This window comes from Pleurodeles waltl, chromosome 11, assembly GCF_031143425.1.
Source record: "Pleurodeles waltl isolate 20211129_DDA chromosome 11, aPleWal1.hap1.20221129, whole genome shotgun sequence".
NCBI classification, from domain to species: domain Eukaryota; kingdom Metazoa; phylum Chordata; class Amphibia; order Caudata; family Salamandridae; genus Pleurodeles; species Pleurodeles waltl.
The window spans coordinates 783,016,305-783,039,943 of record NC_090450.1 but is presented as its reverse complement, the minus strand read 5'-3'; the positions used below and the strand labels follow the sequence as shown (position 1 = coordinate 783,039,943).

General features: G+C 46.1%; 1 long non-coding RNA gene across 1 annotated transcript in view; it reads right to left on the bottom strand.

Moving 5' to 3' along the window:
• The window catches only part of LOC138266107 (uncharacterized), a 301,371-nt gene extending 278,680 nt beyond the window's left edge, over positions 1-22,691 (bottom strand). Inside the window, exon 1 of the long non-coding RNA XR_011199462.1 lies at positions 22,560-22,691. This is a non-coding gene — a long non-coding RNA (uncharacterized lncRNA). The remainder of the gene's footprint in view (positions 1-22,559) is intronic.
• Between the last annotated feature and the right edge of the window lie 948 nt (positions 22,692-23,639).

The window sequence follows — 23,639 nt, the reverse complement described above, 5'->3', positions numbered from 1 at the left end:
GTGGAGGTTAGTGGCTTGTTGCTAGGTGTAGGTACTTACCTGCCCTACCAATAACCCATTTTCCAACACCTATCTATCGATTTCCCTATCTATCCATTTTCTCTATCTATTTCTCTATCTCTCCCCCCCTCCCTCACCCCCTCTATTACCTATCTTCCTATCCTCTCACTCTACCTCTCACCCTCACCCACCTCTACAACCCCCCCTCCCCTATCTTCCCAACCCTACTCCTATCTTTCTCCCTTATCTCCTAAACCTCCTAACACTCACCCCCCTCCACCCTTAAACCCCTGTCCCCCAGCTCTTCTCACTCTACCTGTCCCCCCCTCCCTCGCGCTTTCCCGCCGCGACCTCCTGCACGCCCCGCCCCCCAGCTCCCATTCGCCCCCACCTGTCCCCTCCCCCCCCCACCTCATATGGCGGCCGCTGCGCGACAGTGGTAGCGACCCTTGACCCAAGGGTAGGTCGCTCCCCCTGCCGCTGCAGCTCATCCAGGTTCCTGAGTTCCTGAGACCCACCTCACAGTAAGTACCCCCCCCTCCCAGCCCCTCGCTCTGCCCCGCGCTACTCACCCTCTCTCCTGCTCCTGCTTCTTTTCTTCTTTTCTTCTTCTCTGTTCTTCTGTTCTTCCTCCTCGCTCCTCGTCTGTAATCTTCTTCTGTACTCTTCTTTCCCCCGTCTTCACTCTTCTTCTCTTCTTCCTCATCTTCTTCTGTGGTCTTCTGCCCTCTGTTCTTCGTTTTCTGTATCTTCTTCTGTGTTCTTCTGGTCTTCCTTTCTTCTCTCCTTCCGGTCTTCTGATCTTCCTTTCTTCTCTCCTTCCGGTCTTCTGTTCTTCTTGTCTTCTGTTCTTCTTGTCTTCTGTTCTTCTTGTCTTCTGTTCTTCTTGTCTTCTGCCTTCGGCTTTTCTGCCTCCTCCGTCCTCTTCTCCCCGCGCCTGCCCTCCTGCTCCTGCCTCATCCCCCTCCCCCACTCGCATCCCCCTCTCTATCTCCCCTATCTAACCCGTTCACTATCTACCTCCCTCACTCCTCCTATCTACCTATCTCTCTATCTCTCTATCCCACTATCTAACTCCCTCACTCTCCACCTCCTCCTATCTTCCTATCTCTCTATCTATTTCCCTATCTATTGATTTCCCTATCTATCCATTTTCTCTATCTATTTCTCTATCTCTCCCCCCCTCCCTCACCCCCTCTATTACCTATCTTCCTATCCTCTCACTCTACCTCTCACCCTCACCCACCTCTACAACCCCCCCTCCCCTATCTTACCAACCCTACTCCTATCTTTCTCCCTTATCTCCTAAACCTCCTAACGCTCACCCCCCTCCACCCTTATACCCCCCTCCTCCAGCTCTTCTCACTCTACCTGTCCCCCCCTCCCTCGCGCTTTCCCGCTGCGACCTCCTGCACGCCCCCGCCCCCCAGCTCCCATTCGCCCCCACCTGACCCCTCCCCCCCTCCTACCTCATATGGCGGCCGCTGCGCGACAGTGGTAGCGGCCCTTGACCCAAGGGTAGGTCGCTCCCCCTGCCGCTGCAGCTCCTCCAGGTTCCTGAGTTCCTGAGACCCACCTCACAGTAAGTACCCCCCCTCCCAGCCCCTCGCTCTGCCCCGCGCTACTCACCCTCTCTCCTGCTCCTGCTTCTTTTCTTCTTCTCTGTTCTTCTGTTCTTCCTCCTCGCTCCTCGTCTGTAATCTTCTTCTGTACTCTTCTTTCCCCCGTCTTCACTCTTCTTCTCTTCTTCCTCATCTTCTTCTGTGGTCTTCTGCCCTCTGTTCTTCGTTTTCTGTATCTTCTTCTGTGTTCTTCTGTGGTCTTCCTTTCTTCTCTCCTTCCGGTCTTCTGATCTTCCTTTCTTCACGCCTTCCGGTCTTCTGATCTTCTGTTCTTCTGGTCTTCTGTTCTTCTTGTCTTCTGCCTTCGGCTCTTCTGCCTCCTCCGTCCTCTTCTCCCCGCGCCTGCCCTCCTGCTCCTGCCTCATCCCCCTCCCCCACTCGCATCCCCCTCTCTATCTCCCCTATCTAACCAAACACCACCGAACCGGCATCCACGGCCATCACCCTTAACAACTGGTCCCACATCAACACAGAAGAAACCAAATCCATCATGAACTCTATCCACTCCGGCGCCCCTTCGGACCCCTGCCCGCACTTCATCTTTAACAAAGCCGACGACATCATCGCCCCGCACCTCCAGACCGTCATCAACTCTTCTTTTTCTTCTGCTACCTTCCCCGAATGCTGGAAACACGCCGAAGTCAACGCCCTACTAAAGAAACCTACGGCTGACCCGAGCGACCTGAAAAACTTCCGCCCCATCTCTCTTCTGCCTTTCCCAGCCAAAGTAATAGAGAAGACCGTCAACAAACAGCTGACCACCTTCCTGGAAGACAACAACCTGCTTGACCCCTCACAAACCGGATTCCGAACCAACCACAGCACTGAAACCGCCCTCATCTCAGTCACTGACGACATCAGAACCCTGATGGACAACGGTGAAACAGTCGCCCTTATTCTGCTCGACCTCTCGGCTGTCTTTGACACCGTCTGTCACCGCACCCTAATCACCCGCCTCCGCTCCACCGGAATCCAAGGCCAGGCCCTAGACTGGATCGCCTCCTTCCTCTCAAACCGTTCCCAAAGAGTTTACCTCCCTCCGTTTCGCTCAGAACCCACCGAGATCATCTGCGGCGTACCCCAAGGCTCATCACTCAGCCTGACACTCTTCAATGTCTACATGAGCCCCCTCGCCAACATCGTACGCATGCACGACATCATCATCACCTCCTACGCCGACGACACCCAACTTATACTCTCCCTCACCAAGGACCCCGCCAGCGCCAAGACCAACCTACAAGAGGGTATGAAGGACGTCGCAGATTGGATGAGGCTCAGCCGCCTAAAGCTGAACTCTGAAAAAACGGAAGTCCTCATCCTCGGCAACACCCCGTCCGCCTGGGACGACTCCTGGTGGCCCTCGGCACCGCACCGACCCCCACAGACCACGCCCGCAACCTCGGCTTCATCTTGGACCCTCTTCTCACCATGACCAAGCAAGTCAACGCTGTGTCCTCCGCCTGCTTCCTCACCCTCCGCATGCTCCGCAAGATCTTCCGCTGGATCCCCGCCGACACCAGAAAAACCGTGACCCACGCCCTCGTCACGAGCCGCCTGGACTACGGCAACACCCTCTACGCCGGGACCACAGCCAAACTCCAAAATCGCCTGCAACGCATTAAAAACGCCTCGGCCCGCCTCATCCTCGACATACCCCGCAGCAGCCACATCTCCGCACACCTGAGACACCTGCATTGGCTCCCAGTCAGCAAAAGGATCACCTTCCGACTTCTCACCCACGCACACAAAGCCCTCCACGACAAGGGACCGGAATACCTCAACAGACGCCTCTGCTTCTACGTCCCCACCAGCCTCCTCCGCTCCTCTGGCCTCGCACTCGCTGCTGTCCCTCGCATCCGCCGCTCCACGGCGGGTGGGAGATCTTTCTCCTTCCTGGCGGCCGGAGACTCCTAAAAGACCTGGCTGTTCGAGCAGCGATAACCCCCCTTTTTCCCCTAGCGCCTTGAGACCCGCACGGGTGAGTAGCGTGCTTTATAAATGTTAATGATTTGATTTGATTTGAGGGTGACATCCAGGTGTGATCCTCTAGTTACTGCCATGGCCTGTATGTAGGGCTATCAAGTTTGGAGACACTCCTACTGTTTCCTGGACAAATAACAGTGGCCACTTCAAAGTATCTGGAAATAGGTTATTAAAAGGGGAGCTGAAGCCTAACAAAATTGCCGAACTGGAGGTTCACATCAATGTGAAAAATCTGAGCATGGCTTATGCTCATCATGATCAGGACCGGGGAGAGGTCTGCCAGTCTCCCAGGTGAGTGAGGGGACATCGCCCAAGAGAAAGAAGACCACTCACCCTGGAGCACCAGCATCTTGATGCCTGCTCAAATCTGAGGACTCTGTGATGAGGAGGAGTGTTTGGAGGAAGTGAGATCCAGTGAGGATTCTGTCATATAGGTCCCTGAATCAGGGTGTGAAATAGGGAGGCCACGTTGAGAGCTGATGCACTGATCAGGTTGTGCACCTGAGGGCTGCTGTTTAGGACCCCAGTTGGCAGGTGAGCCTGTGTTAAACATTAGGGTTGATGCCGTGGTAGAGAGCTGCAGGACGAAGCAGGCCATTGCCTGTGCAGTGTTATGACATGAAGGGACTGCTGGCTTGTATGTACTGTTATAACCCCTGTTGGCAGATGGGGCCATTGCGAAGATAAGGCTCCTCACCTTGATATAGTACTGTAACAAGGGCCGCTGCCCCCATGCAGTGTTGTGATCCGAACAGTCAGTCACATGGAGTGTGCTGTTTGCGATCCTCTTTGCCAGGAGAGGGCCATAGTGAAGAAGAGGGCAGTCTCCTTGGAGCAGGGTGCGCTCAAGCAGAGTAGTGAACTCAGACCCACAGGAGAAGATTACAGATTCCATCACCTAAACTCAAGAGAACCAGAGACCAGCTGCCTCCCTCAGGAAGACTTATTGCATGAATGGAAGAACACGGTGGATGCCGGTCATCTTGCCGCTCACCCAGACTTCCGCTAACTGATGCACCTGACCTGCAAAACCGCAGCTCCAACCAGTTAAGGCTAATTGCTGGGCCATCAAGCCTCTGTGGGAACTTGCTCCGACTAAAAGCTGTACGAGATTGGGACACTGACTTAAAAAAAAAAAATCTCAAAACTACTAAGACTTGTACTTGCTGGTGGGTCTTGCCTGAAGGGGAATACCCACTGTTCTTAGATAATGGAGTAGGGTGGAGTGACATACCTGAGCAACGCTCGAGTGGCGGGGCCAGTGTGAAACCCATGAATGATCCAGGAAAGCTATAGATTTCTGAAAAGTAGACAAAATTCCAAATCCAGCAAGGCATCATATGTGTAGATCTCTGAAGGTTTTCCCAAGGAAAATTACTGTTGAAATAAAGACATTTTGCAAATGAGTAGAAAAAAAAAAAAAAAAAAAAAAAAAAGATTGTGACAACATTGTCATCTGTAACTGTTTGTCAAAAGGCCAATTTACAAAAGCAATATGCCATTATGCCTGTTACACCCTTCTGGTTGCGGGGATATATAGGATTCGTAGGTTCTCCAAGAACCCAAGGTACCCAGAGCCAACAACTGAGCTGCACAATACAATGGATTTTGATTATGTACAGAGTATAGACCAATACATATTGTGAAATATATAGGATGGAAAATTGGTATCAAGGAAACAGGTGTGGGTACCTGTATTAGAGTATGATTTAAAGAGTCTTTTTCAAAATGATTTCTTCATTATGCACTGGCTTACATTTGAAAGGCACAAATGCAGCAAAATCCAATTGGTAATAACAAATGTTCTAGAATTCTATGCTCCCACAAGTCTTCCGTTAAAAATGGTACCTCACTTGTGTGGGTAGTCTGTGCCCGCAACAGGAAACGGCCCAAAACACAACATGGACGCATCACATTTTTCTACTCAAAACATTTTTTTGCAAAGTGGGTAGCTGTAGATTTTGGACCTCAACTCAGCCGGTACCTAGGGAAACCTAGCAAACCTGTACAATTTTGAAAACTAGACACCTTGGGCTATCAAGGGTGGGATGATTTGAATGGCTCTCACAAGGTTGTTTTACCCAGAATCCTTTGCAAACCACAAACTTTGCCTAAAATTGCACATTGGTATTGACTTTCGTGATGTAAAACTTCCGGCTTCAGCAGGAATCCACAAAGGGCATGCAGACATCATTGCACTAAAGTGAAAGTAAAACAAGCCCATAAGCTTGTTTTTCTTTCACTGTATCAGTGCTCAGGGGACCCCCCCCAGCACAGTTTGGGGTAGGAGAAGTACTGTTGGAAAGGGGAGAATCTCCCCTTTCCAATAATATCTCACCACAGTGGATCCCTGCTTAGGGATCACCATAGGAGAGCGATACCCAAGCAGGGATACACCCAATAGCACCAACAATTTTGGGGGAGCAGCCCACTGGACAAGGGCGGTCTCCCCTCACCCCCATGGCAGACCAGTCTTTCTGCCTCCCTGGGTTGGGCAGATGGGGATAATTACCCCCCCAATCTGCCCTTCAGTAGTACAGAAGGCCCAATATACACCAGGGTTGTGTTTTTTTGTTTAAATAATAATAGGCGTGAGGGCTGCTCATTTTGGCATTATTGCCCCACTCCCAAAAAACTACAACAGTCTTTTTTGCCCATCCTGGAAGACAGATGCGGGTGATTACCCCCAATCTGCCCCCGTGGGTGGCAGAAAACCCATTAAACATTAGGGAATTTTATTTTCACCATGGGCACTGACATGCCCCACCCCATCAAGAAACATAGGCCCTCATTATGTCAATGGCGGTAATGGCCACCAACCGCTGCGGCGACAGCCGGCAAAACACCGTCGCCGCGGCTACCTACAGCATGAGGCATGATATGGCCTGGCGGTGTTCTGATGGCAGACGCTGCTGCTGGCAGCAGCGCCACGTCCTGTCTCCTGCCGGAGGACCCCCAAGCAAGTAAGTCGGTGCTCCGTCAGGGGAGAGAGGTGTTGTGTGTGTGTGTGTGGGGGGGGGGGGGGGGGGGTGTGGGTGTATGTGTCTGTGCGCGTGCATGTGGGTGTGTGGCATGTGGAATGTGTGTGTGCATGAATGGGTGTGAGTGTGTATGTATGTTGTGTGAATGCATGTGTGCTTGTATGTATGTGTGTGTGTGAATAAATGTCTGCATGTGTGCATGTGCATGTTGGTGTGTGAATGTGCGTGTATGTCGTGGGGGAGTGTGGGGAAGGATTCTGGGAAGAGGGAGGGGGCGGGGGAGATCCCTATCAGTGTCAGGGATGGAATTCCCTGGCACTGATAGTGCCTACCCCAACAGTTTTCATGGCAGTAAGGAAGCCACAAAAACCATAGTGGTAGACGGGGTCATAATCCCACGCGTGGGACAGTGACGGCCTCCTGGCAGGAGACTGAAGTCTCCAGCCCGGCGGATGCTACCATCCTGGCGGACGGAGTAGTACATTGGCGGTTTGCTATTTTTGGGAAAAGGTACCGCCAGCCTGTTGGAAGTACCTTTCTCCAAAATACCGCCAGGGTTGTAATGGGGGCCATAGTCCCCCCCCCCCCCTTGGTTTGCAGATTGGGGTAATTACCCCTCATCTGCGCCTCACCCCCTAGAAGGGAGAAAGAACTCCCACTAAAAGCCAGGGTTCTTTTTTTTAAATGGCTAGGGGTGGCCCAGCATGGGTATTGCTATGTCCTCATCCCAAGTACACAGCCATCAGTTTTTTTGTGCCCCCTCTCTTTCCCCTGGGAGGGGGGTAGAAGGAGATAATTACCCCTGATCTGCACCCAGGGGCAGCAGAAAGCCCAATAGACACCAATGATTTTTTTTATTATTTTTTATATATATAGTGGTGGGGACGGACCAGCCTGGGCATGGCCTTGCCCCCACCCCAAGTTAATGGGGCAACAGTCTTTCTGTCACCGAGGGAACAAATTGGGTAATTGGGTAATTAGCCCCGATGGGTGTAATTATCCCCGATCTGTCCCATGGAGAGGCATAAAGCCCACTGTATGGCCATATTATATATATTTTTATTTATTTCAATAAAATAATGGGGTGGATCTGTCCCATTCTCAAATCAGGATCCAACCTCACCCCTAATACCTCAGCAGTCTTTCTGCTCCCTTGCGGACTAAAGCATCCCATCCCAATGGCAAGACAGTGGACGTATGAATCTTCTGGATGTGGTTTTTAGATATGGGCCAGGAGAGTGTGGCCAACTCCCAATATCATCTCACATGCAATGGTGAATGGCTGCACTTTTCAGGCCTGTGTAGGCTGCATTCTGAAACAAAGCATACCAAATCCAGGCAGTTCTGAAAACAAGACAGCTGGAGGAGTCCAGGGTGGTGTGCTTTGCATGCATAAACAACAGATGATGGATGGAATGTAGAGCAAATCAAACATTCACCCCCAGTCACAGATCTGGGTTAATCCATCAGTTTTTTTGCTTGACATGCCATTCCAGTTTGGACCAAGCAATATGCAATCAGTCTTGACCCTGTTCCCTATCGGAACAGTCCAGCCTGAACTGCCAGGCAAGGGCCTCCCTGGACCAGAAAAAAGCATCCTGGGACTGGTGTCAGGGTATCACCCTTTATCAGCCAAGCTAGCTAAAATCTGGTGGCATAGCAAGCACGGGACCCACGTCTGGGCATACCCTTCCCACTTGGGGCGACAAATGCAAAAACAACAGATAATGGACGGAATGCAGAGCAAATCAAACATTCACCCCCAGTCACAGATCTGGGTTTAATCCATCAGTTTTTGTGCTTGCCAGGCCATTCCAGTTTGGACCAAGCCATATGCAAATAGTCTTGCCCTTGTTCCCCATGGGATTTCATGCCATGTGTGAATCCCCTGAGGATTTCTCACCATAACGCTGTGTAAAACTCAAAGTTTGCCTGGGAACATGCATTTTCCTTACATTTCTGTGATGGAAACTTTTGGAACTGAAGGAATCCACAAAATTCCTAACACCCGGAAATTCTCCACTTGTGCTGATAAAAACACTGTGCCACTTGTTTGGGTGGGCCTAGTGCCCACAACAGTAATTGATCAAACTGAGGCCAATAGTAGTCCCCCACTGTAAGCCTCCCACTGACCTCCTCCTGTCCCAGGCACAAGGCCTACCCACAGGTATAGTTTTTAATCGGAAGGCTCTGGGCAATGCTGCGTGGAAGGAATTTTGTGGCTCCTCACAGATTCCAGAACTTTTCATCACAGAAATAGGCAAGAGATTTTGAGTAAAACAACCTGGTGAGAGCCATGCAAGTCACCTCTAGCCTGGATTCCCCCAGGTGTCTAGTTTTCAAAAATGTACAGGCTTCCTAGGTTTCCCTAGGTGCTGGCTGAGCTAGGACTCAAAATCCACAGCTACCCACTTTGCAAAAAATGGGTCAGTGTTGAGTGCAAACATTTGATGTATCCATGTGCCGTTTTGGGCACGATTCCTGTCGTAGGCATTAGCTCGACCAGCACAAGTGAGGTACCATTTTTATCAGAAGGCATGTGAGAACATACAATAGTAGGATATTTGTTACTACCAATTGGATGTTGCTGCATTTCTGCCTTCCAAATGTATGCTAGTGTGTAAGAAAGAAGATATTTTGAACACTACTCTGTAAATCATAAGCCAGTGTGGTTACACACAAATTCATAGATGTATAAATAACCACTAAACCTAACCTTTATATCTTATGCTCATTTCAGAAATACAAGAGTTTCCATAAAACACAGTTTTCATTATACATATTTCACCATGTGAATTGGTCTATACTTGGTAGACAATGAAAAAAACATTGTACTGTGCAACTCAGTTGGCTCTGGGGATCTCAGGTTCTTGGAAAACCTACAAACTCTATATATCCTTGCAACCATAGGGGCCTTGTGGATGCAATTGTATATTGTTTTTGTAAATTAGCGATTTTGACAAAATGCTAGGGATGAAAACATTCTCACAACTGGCCGTTTTTTCTTCCTTCGTTATTTCACTAGTTTGGGGCCCATTACGACTTTGGCTGGCGGTGGAGGCCGCCCACCAAAGTCCCACATCCATATGACAGCCTATGCGGCCGTCCCTCCGTGGGCCCTATTACACCGTTTCCGCCCGCTGACCCAGCAGAAAACTCACCACAACATTGACGACGGCTCGTAATTGAGCTGGCGGCAATGTTGCAGTGCGTAATTTGGACATTGAAAAGCGCGCTGGGGCTGTCCATAGGGGCCCCTGCACTGTCCATGTCAAGTGCATAGGGCCCCCAACACCCCCTTTCTGCCAGCCTTTGTATGGCAGTCCGACAGCCATGCAAAGGCTGGCAGAAGAGGACTTGCAATCTGGAGGGCAGCGCTGCTTGCAGCGCTGCCCTGGCGGATTACGATTGCCAAGACCGCCAGGCTGTCGGCTGGTGGCAACCTGGCAGTGCAGGCTGTTGGACTGTGGTGGGTCTGCCACGGTCGTAATGTGGCAGTCGGACCGCCACTATGACGGCAGTCCACCACACTCATAACAAGGGCCTTAGGGCCAGATGTATCAAAGGGTTTTTCCCATTCTGGGTCAATGGGAAAATGTGTTCGTACATATGGCCCTTAGTGTCTTTGAGAAAACCTTTATGGATCTACATATAAGACCCCTTGCTGAATTTAGAATTTGGTCTACTTTTCAGAACTTTTTAGATTTTCTGGATCATCCATGGGTTTCACACTGGAAGGAGATGAGAGCCCAGAAAATAGGAAAAAATGGCTACCTCAATGAAAAATGCCAAACCTGTGATAAACTTTTTTTCCGTTTTTTTTATTTTTATTTAGCTCTGCAAGTTCCTGAAAGCTGGGACAATGGTGAATTTAACACAGTAAACTGTTTGGTGATCCCTTTTTAGGAAGGGGAAATTGTTTTTAAAAACACACACATACACACCTGCCCCGCCCAGCCTCTTATCAAGAGCACCTTTCCCTATTTCCACCCCCCCCCCAAAAAATAAAATTACAATTTAGCTTTTTTTGCCTATTTTATGCACTTTTAGAATCCCCAGGATGTTGGGCAAAAGAGACACAAATTTGGCATGGATACTTTATGTGGAAAGTCCTAAGTGCGAACTACTCCAAACAGCCAAAAAAGGGCTGAGCACTGCAGTGGAAAAGGCACAGCAGCTAACGGGTTAAGTATTGTTGGGACTACCTTTGTAAAAATCCATGTAAACATGTCAACATAGCTAGATAATGCCAAGGATGTGTAGCTTAATTTTTCTTTATTCACAAAATCGCTGCATAATTTGTCCTTTATTTGGTATATCATTTGGTCAACTCTGCCTCTGAATTTGGTCCACCATTGCCACATGATTCCCCTAGCCCTGGCCAGGAGTAAACCTCTATATATGGACACCCTAGCTTCCACTTTTTACAGAAGCCCCAAACTGCACAACGGTGATAGCATGAGCTACATTAAAAGTTAACATAACTGAATTAAGAATGTGGAATCTCAAGGTAGCAATGAAGATCAGCAGTCCAGATTTACACAACCAGAAATGTTATCAAACAAGGATTGGCACATAACATTTGCATTGAAGTATCTGTTTTTGCTCCTTATAACCTTTCAGTTTTATGGTATGTGTTTGTTTTACCACTTTCAATGATATTTTGGCATATCTTATTCCATTTTGACAGTTCTGGTACAAACAATGTATATGTTAGTAAAACGGGGAAGCCCCATGCCCCCTATTGTTTGTGCAGCCCTAAGATAGCAAACTGAGATGTGACAGGGGAGAGACGCTCACCCTGCCCTGGTTAGGTGTGGCTTGGAGATAACTTTAGCTGTCTCACCAGCCTTATGGTTTCCTAAAATAACCATTATAAAAATACATACCTTTAAGGATACATAAAAGGGGTTTGGGTCAGTACTCTCCCTTGGCTGAATAAATTATGAAGCACATACACCTGGCCACTTTCAAGATTGAACTCAAGAAATATCCACTAAAAGGCAAAAGATACAGGATAAGAACACAATGAATTCTTGATAACACCATCCCCCCCCCCCCACCCCATTATGGACATCAGTGGTGGTTGTTATATCAAAGCTTATAATTATATTATAATTGCAATTTCATTCATATAGTGCATATAGTTTTACGAGATGAGACACTTTAAGCGTGTCAGCCCTCTCTGCCAGAACTCAAGGTCAGTGGTTAATTCAGTGTTACTAGTTATTGGAATTAAGTTGTTTACTCTCCAGCAAACCATTCAATGTATTCATTCCACTTTTGTGGTAGATTAAGTTTAATAGGAGTCTGGTGTGACCATTAGAGGAAAGGGGGCAGGGTGGTATGAGAGTTGATGCAGATCTTTGATGGGATTAAAAGATGAGGTAAAGGAAATTTGATATTGCTAGGTTTCAGGTGTCTGGTGTTAAAAAAAAAGAATAAAAGAAAAAAAAAAAAAAAGAAGGGGAGATGTTGTAACCTTCAAATGAACTGAGCAATTTACAGAAATACAGTAAGACAAAGATGCATGTGACTTATGGAGGTTGTGCTCAGACAGAGGAGGCATGCCAGGGATGGAAGGAAAGGAGAGGACCATTTGAAAGAAAAAAGGAGAGGCACCAATCAGAAGACTCAATTAAAAAATTTCAAGCAGGATTTAGGAATACAGCAGATGCTTTCTGAGATGGCACACAATTTGAGGATGCAGGACTGCAGAGAGAAACAGCATAATTTGCACGCAAAGATTGTGAGATATTAGGTACTTTGATAAACACTACAATCGGGTGTGCTTCCACTAGTAGGCTACCACTAGACCACCACTACAGCAAGGTCAAATGATTAGCACAGGGGGTTGAAAGAATAAAGTAAAGACTGGGCACATAATGGGAAATATCAAGAGTTTTAGGCTGTGCTAAATGGAATCAGCAACTTCAAGATAGTTATTAAATAATGAAACACGGATGGCCTGATTATGAGTTTGATGGACGGTTTTCACCGTCTGCAGAACTTCCGACGGGGAGGTTGCTGCAATACTGGCTACCTCCCTGCCTGACCCATTAAGAGTTTCCCGCTAGGTCAGTGGGCGAAAACCTGAGTTTCTGCCTGCTGGCCTAGCGGGAAACAGCCTACAGCATTGTCTCCGGCTCGTAATCGAGCTGGAGGTAATGCTTTAGGCTGCAGGGTGCTCCAGCACTCTCAATCAACATTGCAAGAGTGCTAGCCAGGATGGCCGTTGCACTGCCCATGCCAAGTGCATGGGCAGTGCAGGGGCCCCCTGCACCTGTTCTCTGCCAGCCTTTTCATGGCGGTGCTACTGCCAGGAAATCGCTGGCAGAGAATGAGGTGGTAATCTCCAGGGCAGCACTGCTTGCTTGCGCTGATTTGGCAGTCTTCCCACGGCCCGACCGCCAGGGTTGAAATATGGTGCTTGTTTGAACACCATTCAAGAGTCTGGCAGTCTAGTGATAGCCAGACTTGTAATGAGGGCATGTATTTTACTTCTGTCCCCAAAGGGGAACATAAATAGTCTGTAAAGAACTCTGACAGTTAAATTATCTGATACTATTGCTAGACTGAGAGAAACATAGGTAAAGGATATTGGAAGATGAGAAGTGGGAGGTTCACTCTCATGGCTCATAGAGAAGCAGTTATCATGAACAGATTACGTTTGATCAAAATCAAATATTTACATAGAATTTATTTGAAACTTGAAAGACTAGAAGTTCCTCATGGGCCCTGGTTGGGATTGGACAAAACTTAAACTATGCAGGTGGAATTCATGATATTTTGAAAATATTTTGTTATGCTTGTTACAAGTCAATTTCTGACATTACTCCATTATGCAACTTTGCATATTTATGTGCCACTCGTGGTAAACATTTACAGCAAATGACACAATTAATGTTAAAATTTGACTGCAAATGCACATGAACAACAGAACATGAGTAGCTGTTTGTGGCTCTCTTGTTTAAACACATCCTCACCCGAAAGTTTGATATTAGGATGAATTTCACACTAAAATCTACATAAAGCAATTAATTGCATTTCGCATAACTTCATGTACTTTCGTCATAATTTCACCCAATTAAGTGAATTTCACACACCTTTAGTTGTGGGCCTGTGTTTTAAGACTGCGGTGGGTGACTTTATCTACACTCCATGGTCATGCCCATCACTTAAGCCCTTCCGGGAGGTAATCTTCCAGGACTTCAGCAATATATGCAAAAGGCCAAGCATTACTCGTCCAATGATGGCAATTTTAAATGTATTGGACGTTGGTGGTTTTACCAGAGCAGAGAAGTTTCTCATGAGATTTACTTTGGGAAAGAGGGGCTTTCCTCAGAACAGAAGGAAACCCGACCCCAGAATAGTGAAATGGATATGGGGTGTGGAAAATGTTACATCACTGAAATCCCAGTGTACAAATCCAGAGGCTGCCCTCATAGTCACCATGAGATATGGGGCACGTGGAAAGTGCATTTTGATTATGCCACGGATGGCCAATGATGAGGTAGCCGACCTAGAATTGTTCTCTTTTCTCTATGGGATCACCACATTTCAATATAATTGTTTATAAACAGACTGTTAGCTTGTGTATTGCGTGGGTTCAGCCATCTGATTAGCATTTCCTCAGATACGATGCTTGTGTGCCAAGCCATTTGTTTCACAATGTTGTACCATTTTCTCAAAAATCCCAGTAAAGGAAAGCATTTAAAAGATACTACAAACACTGAGAAGGAAAGTCTGCAAATGCTGGGGTGGGTGTATTATAATGTTCACCCTTAGGTTGGCCTCTGTTTTAATTTTATGAAAGCAAAGTGCTATCCATTTGGATGCCCCGATTGTAACATGACAACAAAAGGATGGCGAGGGTAGTTTTCCCAGACACAGAAGTATATTTCCATCATTCCTGTGGCTGAAAGGTGGAGATCCAGACACCAAGGAGGGGTGGAGATACAGACACCGAGGAGGTTGTGACTGGGCTCACTTTGTTAACAAAGGGCCGCTGATTAAACTTCCTGAACCAGTGACCCCTTGTAGATGGTAGGGAGAGGGGCAGGGCTATAGAAAGTATCTGGCAAGGTGAAGGGAACTCTTCTGGGGAGGCCCAGCCTTTTGTTCTCCTTGAGCACAGCCAAATGTAGTAATGTATACCCCTTTATGCATCCTCTGGGCTGGAGGACCACCCCATTGTGAGGGGCATCACCACATGAATACTGTGTCAGGAGAGCAGGCAGGACAGCAAATTTACATTTTGGCACAAGTGGTGTTGCATTGTCAGTTATAAAATAAATTAGGGTTCCAAGTTACAGGACAAAGAGTAAAAACAGTACAGAAAGGAGTTTTAAAAAATGAACAAGATAGCTAGACTAATTAAATAAAGAACACTTCAAAAGTAGAGGATGTGTGGAAGTCAGTATTACTAAGGTTGACAGCGCTTGGATAAATGCAAACGTTTTGGCACCATACAAATCAATAGACATGTAAATAAAATATTTACTTGTTCAACATGCTACCACCAGCTTGTGTGGTAAGAGCTGGTGTAGACTGCCCGTTTTAGAGACTAAGCAGCATTTACCCTGGAAATACTCTTAGTTTCATGAGGTTGACGTTCATCACATGCAACTTTGTTTCACATTTTAGACGGGCCAGGATGTTGGCTTGCCTTGTTATCTAATGATTTACACAGTTGAGTGTTGTTTCCCAAAATGGAATCATGTGATAGACCCAAACATTACACAAACATTCCATTCCTATAAACAAGGATCTGAGGGGTTATAGAATTCTCATCACAATGTCCTAGCAGTCACACACCCTCATCCTGTTCGCAAACACATCCAGACATTACAGAGCACTTATAGAGTAGAGTCTGTGGAGAGTGAGTGAAAGGTTAACGCTGACGAACGTAACAAGCCAGAATAGAAGGATTTTCATGGGGTCTATTTCTAGGAAAATCTGGATGGTTTCCAATTGAAAAGGGGTACACTACAGGAGGTCGCCCCAACAGATCAATCACATCTGGGGTCAAAATTCTAACAACTATTAATGACCCTCTTTAGGATTCTTTATAAAACCTACAGAGCAGGTCCACAGGCATGAAAAGAAAGTTTATGCTGTAGTCGTGTCACATGGAAGTCAACAGATCTTTAATAGAAGGTCTTATAGTTAATATGACCATTTATGTACATTGAACTGACATGCACAGCACCAGCAGTGTCATCGCTGGGGGTGGTGCTATCAATGGAGTTACTACACCTAATGGTTTGGAAGATAGGTGTTAGACTGAAAGTGCCTATCTGATTTCTCTTAAGAGATAAAGCAAGGTTAAACATACAGATCAGTGAATCTACCTCATAGGCTGGGTCGGATAGGCAAAACTACACAGCACAAAGCTGATAAACCGCAAAGGACGACCCATACAAAGTACAGGCAGCTCAAGTACACTGAACATCTACCTGTGATAAATAATACTGCACAAAGACCACCCTCCAACATGTTTAAAACAATGTTACACTGAAATATTTGTAATAACACACCAGTGTTTGCTGCATGTTTAAAATGCATCGGTCAGCTCATCGTATAGAAAGCTTTCTCAGGAACTTTGCAGGAGGGTGATAGGAGTTTCAGAACAGCAAATAAGCCTATATACTCAATCCCGACTACGGAGCTACACTGCACATGCAGAAACTACTACATTAACTTATGCAGATGAAAAGCACCATTCCAAAACAACATGCCCCCCTACCAAAAGTTTGGAGGGAGATTTGTAGCAACAAATTTTATGCTACTTAAATTGTGTTTTAATTTTTTGTGGCCTAAAGACAAGACCTGCTGACTTTAGACCTGGACAAAGAGGTTGAAGTCCCAGTCTTGACTCTGATTATGACAAAAATCATTTAATCGTTTGATAACCTATAAACTGGTGCTCACGTAAAGCATGTTTACAGAAAAGGTTACCTTATGTGTGGTTTTCTTACACACACGTAGAGGAGAGAAACCAAGAGGCAAAGTAAAATGTTTTTTCACAATTGCCACCAGCAATATCTTTTTCAGGATGCACTGACTCTCACCCACGTAGGTGGCAATCTTCATCATTTGGTCATGGTCTATGCTGGGCGGGTGGTGCAAGGCGCACCTCGTCCCACAAGCGGAGGATCTTTGATGGAAATATTTTTTTCCTTTTCTCAGTAGGGTTTTGGTGAATTGGTGCTGATAGTGAGTGGTGGATGTGGTACAAATGTTGCTCATGTAAAGTACTCCAATGCCTCTTTACCATGTTTGCACCATATAAGATTGCAACAAAAAAAACTATAATTTCAACAGAAAACAACTGGAAAAGATTGTTCTTTTCGCTAGAAAATCTTGCTCTTAAGTTGTAGATGAACACAGTTTCACTCTCTTGTTTTTCAGTGCTACTTTATTTGCCAAGTTTACCAAAGTAAGTATTTTACCCAGGGCTAAAGAGGCAGCAATTGGGACTAGCCATGAGGGACACAGACAAAAAACAAGGAGGATGCATTGTAATTAACTTGGATTGTGAGTATTTGTAGAGTAAGAAAGTTAAACACTGGTCTCAAAACGTCCCCATCCCTCGGTTCTCTGAGCCTTACACCCAGATCCATAGTGTACATCCTCAGCACCACAGTGGTCTTTAACCCCGTCCACTGACTGTGAAACAAAAACATAGCAACTATTCAAACTATAGCAACACAGTTAATGCAGATGGCACTGTGAAAAGAGTGAGGTGATCCAAAGTCAGAATGATTAAGGGAGTCCAAAGCCAACTGGACGGTAAGCAGATTATTTCTGAGTTGCTGAGATCAGTAGACAAACCAGGTGTGCACAAATCAACCCCCTAAAGATGAAGACAGGCAAACCTGCTGGGATTTGAACCTGTAATCTCAGGTCAACTTTTGCAAACTTTTCATTTTGCTGGTGCATGCAACATGGACAGTTTCAAAGACGAGAATTAAAAAATTGCACTGTTTGCGGCATGACTTCTGCACCAACCTAATGTGGCCTCAGTTCACCAAAATGCCAGGGGTACTTTAACTGCCATTTTAAATGATACCAAGGCTGGTTCCCCTCCTTGGTCCCTCAGGTTCCTCTTCACTTTTGAGGGAAGGGGATATGCAGAGAACAGATATGGTAGGAAAATAAACAGAGCTCTTAGCACATGGTTTCATTGTCTGCTACTCCTCGCTATTCCTAATTTCAAATGCTACATAGGCAAATTAAGCTGTTGCTATCACTAACTTCTGACCTTTTTTGACTAACCATGACATCAGTAGACCTAAACTCGGAGTACCATATGGATAATGACTCACTAGTCCCATTGGTTCAGTACATAATGCCAAGGTCATTTGACAATGTATAGTTGGTGCCAATATTCAACTGCTAATTAACTGTGTGTGTAGGCTGAATAAAGTAAAATACATACCCTACACCTAATGAGGGAAGCATATGGACTAAAAAGATAAGATATCATTAGTCTACTTCTGAGGCGGATGGTTTTTTAATGTTCAGTGAAAGCATCAGCACCTCCATGCTGCCTGACCTCCAACCATGACATTCCACAGTGATGTGCAGTAGGTGGACCCCATATCATGTGTGAACGTTAGCCAGACCTTGCTCTAACCAACAGCATGTGTACTCTGTACTCAAACACCCTGCTCTTGGCAACAAAACAAAAAAACACGCACACACAAACCTCAGTGTTGACTGGAAGTATTTAAGCGTCTCACCACTTGAAGCTACACTGTTGAGGACCACAGCGCCCCTGTGAAGGACTGAAGCACGCGTAAAGACTGATGAACTAATGGCTTATTTTTATTGGTTTCCTGCACACTTGGTCAAGCTGCTGGGTTTGATTCGTTGTCTTGTAGACCATGTGGATGCCACTGCTCATGCATTATCCATACACAGAAGCCATACAAATCTGGGTGCAAGCAAGAAGTAACTACTGTTGATGCATTATTTTGGTTGCACCATCATGCATTACAGAAGTGACATAATAATATAATTGACAATACATATATTGTGTTTTAACGAATGTAAAGTGTAGCATCTAAATTGTATTATTGAAGGTGCATTCACAGTAGAAGACTAGAAGTTCATATATATGTGTCTTCTAATGTTTGATTTTAACATGCTGAATTGTAGTACTCGTGCAAAAAGAACAGATGATGGATGGAATGCTAAACAATGCAAACATTCACCCCCAGTCACAAAGATCTGGGTTTAATCCGTTTTTGGTTTTTTTTTGCTCACCACACCACCCTAATTTCGAGCCAGCCATATGCAAATCAGTCTTGACCCTGTTCCCTATGGAAACAGTCTAGCCCAAACGCCAGGCTGTAGAAGAGTGATACCCCAAAACTGGTCCCCGGGTGCTTGTTTCTGGTCCAGGGAGGACCTGGCATGGCAATACAATAAGCATTTACTTCAGTCATCTATTGCACCCCATTACAGTCTATGGGGAACAGCATCACTGCCTCCCCAGTATCCAGAATCCAGAGACAATTACACTTTTCATCATGCATTAAAATAAGCACTCACAATGCCAATAGTTATGTCATTTGATTAACACACAATATAGGTACTGCAGGACAGGCAGCAGTGCAATTCTCTCGCGTAAAAAAGGGTACAGCATAGTTGACAATGCTTTGTTTTAAGAACTCCTGCTGATGACACCTATGGATCAATTAGCTATTTAAATTCAAGATGGTCAAATCAATCACCTGCTTCCTATAAATTATTTGACATGCATTGCATGATTTATTTTCCACTGCCCTAAGGCATTTAGAATGTGGCATGAATGCAGTTCATTCGTTTCTTTAACGTTTCATTGTGCCAGATTTTTTTTTTTACAAAATATACATGAATGAATGGCACTCTGTTTTATATATGAAGTCTCTTAGCGTCCTTCTATACATATATACAAATTCAAGACTTATATTTAAATGTGGCCTAATTGCTAGTGAGAGGGATGTTTTTCTGTTTTGCATAAGTGATCTTTTCTCTCTCCTCAATTGGCGAATCAGAGTTCATTTTTTATAAGTCCCATTTGACCTCTCCTAGAACAGTCGACTTTTTCCAGCCCACGTGTCATTCACGGGTCTCCTGAGGACAAATGTAACTCGGCCCTAGCATAGATTGTTACAGCCTAGACCTTGGGTGTCCCCTCCTATGCACCTACCAATGATGAACCTATATGCCTAGAGTAGTACTTCACATTCAAAGGAGCATCTCGTAGGCAAAAGTGGGAGTAGCAATAGGTTATGTCACACAGAACAGGAACAACACAGCAACAAGGAAAGCTTCTCTCGTCACAAAAGATGCGCACAAGTAGCAGTGTTTGCGTCTCTGCTTTCTTGAACGAGTACATCAGAGCAGTTCAAGCTTCTCTCCACTCTGCAAATCCTTTTGTGGTCACCGAGTCCACACCCACCGCTGTAACTCCAGTCATTGCTTTATCATGCTGTCTTCCTACGGTTACTGAATCCTGCTGTTGCTATTTTACTGGTGTATGTGCAACCAAATATTTCATTATTTGGAGCAGCCCTGCCACCTCCTAAGTAAGTGCCCTTAAGTCCGGCACACTGATGCAGACCTCTTGAAAAGGGTTTTGACAGCGTATGCACTATGCAATACCTGTCCTGGTTTTGCACTTTTTAATTTTTTTGAGCCACCAATGAGGCTTTGAGCTTCATCTTGATGAAGCTTATACAGTCGAGAACTGGGAAGGAACACCTGCCAGTTTTGTTAGAAAAATAGGAATGAATTCATATTCCTCCAAGTAAGATCATTGTGCATTGTTTTTGCTAATTACCGTCCCCCCACCCCTCCCTCCCCCCCCCCACAGACACACACAATTTTGTTTTTTAGTACACTGCAATCAACAATCAACTCTTGGCACAGACATATAGACTACCTCAAAGTTTCTAGGGGTGCATATACCTCTTGCATTCTCTGTTTTAAGCAATGATCTACCATGCTGTATTCTCAACTTTTAAACCACCAGCAACTTCCAGGCAACGAAGCATTTCTCTTGCAAAGAGCTCTAGCACCTTTGTGTAGAGGCTGTGCTATATAAATAAATAAGTACTTTTTCCCTGGACAGAACTGAATATGCTATGGGCCATGTTAACTCTGACCCTTAAACAGGAGCTCACATTGCCGATTTTACTGGGATCTGAAATAATTGGCATGAAACGAAACTGTTTGCATTTTAATCAAGGTCCCGCACTACCTGGCACATATGCAGACCTGTCAACTCATAAGGCGCCATAGCTTGTCACATGATATCGGCTCCTTCACAAGGTCACCCGGGGAGGAGCCGATATCCCAGGGGCAGGCAATGATAGTTGGAAAACGCTCCAGAAAGCGCGTTCCCAACTTACAATATGTGGAGACTGACCACAGCCAAGTTCAGCGGGGGGTTGCATCACCCCCCCGGACATTTGAAGTCTTGCATGACCCCTCCCCATTTTGTGGGATGGGGGCTTAGAAAGGCTCAAGGGCACACGCACATAGCACCGCCCCTCTGTAGAAGCACTTTCATGTCTAGGGAAAGTAACAGGCTCAAGATCGCGCCCCTCCCCAGGCACCTGCTGTCGCTTGTTTATTTTGTATTCTTTGGGTTTTTAAGAGATTGTCAGGTCTACATGTGGGTTAACGCAGCCACCAAAGGACAGCTACTGCTATATAGTCAAATGAAGTCCGAAAACGAACGCTTTCCTTAGTGGCGAAGTGATATCCTTCTCCGCGTAGTCACATGAAGTCTGGAAATTAATTGTGCCCTCCGTGGCGACGGTAAAATTCCCAAACTTCCAGAGGTGATTATTTATTTGACCTTTGCCGCTCAAGAATACCATAGCTCTGATGAGCAGCGAGAAATCGAACCCAGCGCTCTGCAGCAATACATTTCCCTACTGTCCTGCCCTTTTTTACGCTTTATCAGCCCCTTTTCCATTGACAGCGCCTAGTCGCACAGCAGGTGAAGTTAAAATACATAAAACGATCTGAGCAGCTGCGAGCTGTTCAACTTCGCACAGCCCTCCTTTCAAGATAGAGAGCAAAGCGATGACAAAGCGCACACGACTACAACTACCAGAATGCGTCGTGGTGTCAAATAAAAGCACATGGGATGAAGCAAGATATCCCAATGACAAAATGAGGTAACTAGCACGATTGAATCCTAAGGATTTGTCATTCACTTAATCGATGTATATTGTTCTTTGTTGCATATTTTTATGGTTATAAACACCCATATGATTTTTCTGTAAACCAATAAGTTACTTTTTGTTGTTGCTCATTTATATAGCATGAACTCGACCCGAAGGTACTGGAGCGCTTTACATGAGCACCAGTTACATTACACGGGGATACACATGCTTAGTAGGCGCGGGGAGATTAAGTGATTTGCCCAGAATCACAGGACGTTCAGCCCTCGACAAGACTCGAACCTTGTTCCCTGGCTCCAAAGTCGGCAGTTCTGGCCATTTACAGAAAGAGCATTTGGGTGTAATTGGTAAATTAGAAGCACAAATGGGGCACTAGGATCAACGCCTCTGGGATGAAGGCTATTTTACTCGTGCCTGTGTTTAGCGGTTGTAGTGTACGTTTGTGTTTAAGGAGAGCGAACGTTTTCAGAGGTATACCAGTGCGTGAGAGCCGAGGCAGACCGACGAGCGCAGTTGTCTAAACGTGCCTGGGGTGTGCAGGTGGGCGCGTTTAACCTCCTTTGCATATGTCTGCAAGTGGTTATGTCTGGGGGGGGCGTGCCTTTGTGGATGACTCGGGGGCGAGGGTCACCCTTGTTCCAATGAATAAATGTGTGTCTCCAAGTGACGAGGGGACTGTGACGAAAACATGCAATTGGTAAAGGAGTACAAATTAAGTCATGAGTGGTTGGTCCAAACTATAATAAAACGCAGTATAAACAGGCTGGTTACAGACACCATCTTACTTTTCACGGTTCTTTGTGAGTGATGCGACCCTCACTCAGCGTTCTCCTAAACAGCATCTGTCAGCAGGTTCTCAGACGTCCTTCCACAGCACAGTCGCCGCGGAAGGCCACCTACGGCGCTGTAGTTCCTCAGGCAACCACTTGGTCAGCAGACTGCGGAAGGTGAGGGCTTCCTACCCTGATGACTGGAAATCACACGCACAGGTGCAGGGATTCCCAGCCCCCTTATCACCCTGTATCCTTCCAGCCCCGCCTCCGCTCAAGGTTGACAATCTGCTGCACGAAGTCACAGATGCTGAACGTGGAAGTTTTGAGGTCAGTATGAGTGACATGGCACTAACAAAAGGGCCCTTCCTCCCTCTCCAACGTTTCAAAATGTTAAGTTTTTCAGAATCCAGTGGCTGGATGCGTAATAAAAAATCTGAACCAAAGACGAGGTCTTTGCCTTCCTACCGCCCCACTCGACCGAAGGGTGGGGGGGACCCTGCAGAAAGGAACAAACTCTAGATGCAGCAAGAAATCACTTGGTATCGAAAATAAAAGTCACGGCTATATCACTCCCGACTAAGCCTTAGCCATCTGTCACACCCGTGGATTAAACATCCGCGCAGAACTGAAAACATTTAGATACTCGAATTACTTGTCACAGAGACCTCAGTGATCCTAAAGCGCTTTGCCATTGCAAAGAAGCAGCTGTCAACAGTGCAGTGCGTGCAGTGGCAACGGGGCCAGTGGATCCCAGTTATTGATGTATTTCTGCTACCAAACTATGGAAAGGGCACCCCTTTCCCTTGCTTGCACGAGGGCTCGTGGCGCATTTGCTAACCACTGCTGCCAGCTGAGCATAGGCCATACTGCCTTTTATTTAATGCCTGGTATTTCTAATCCTGCCTGTGTGTAGTTATTAACAGTACGCTGTATCAAAAGGGTAAATACTTAATTGAATGAGAGGAAAAGTTACAGTAGTACTTTCCAATAATTTTTTTTTACTCCGAGTCCAGTCTCCTTGTCACAGTTGGTATTTGGCCACTGGCACAAAGTAGTTCCTTAAAATTAGTTTTAAAAAATCGAAACGGACCC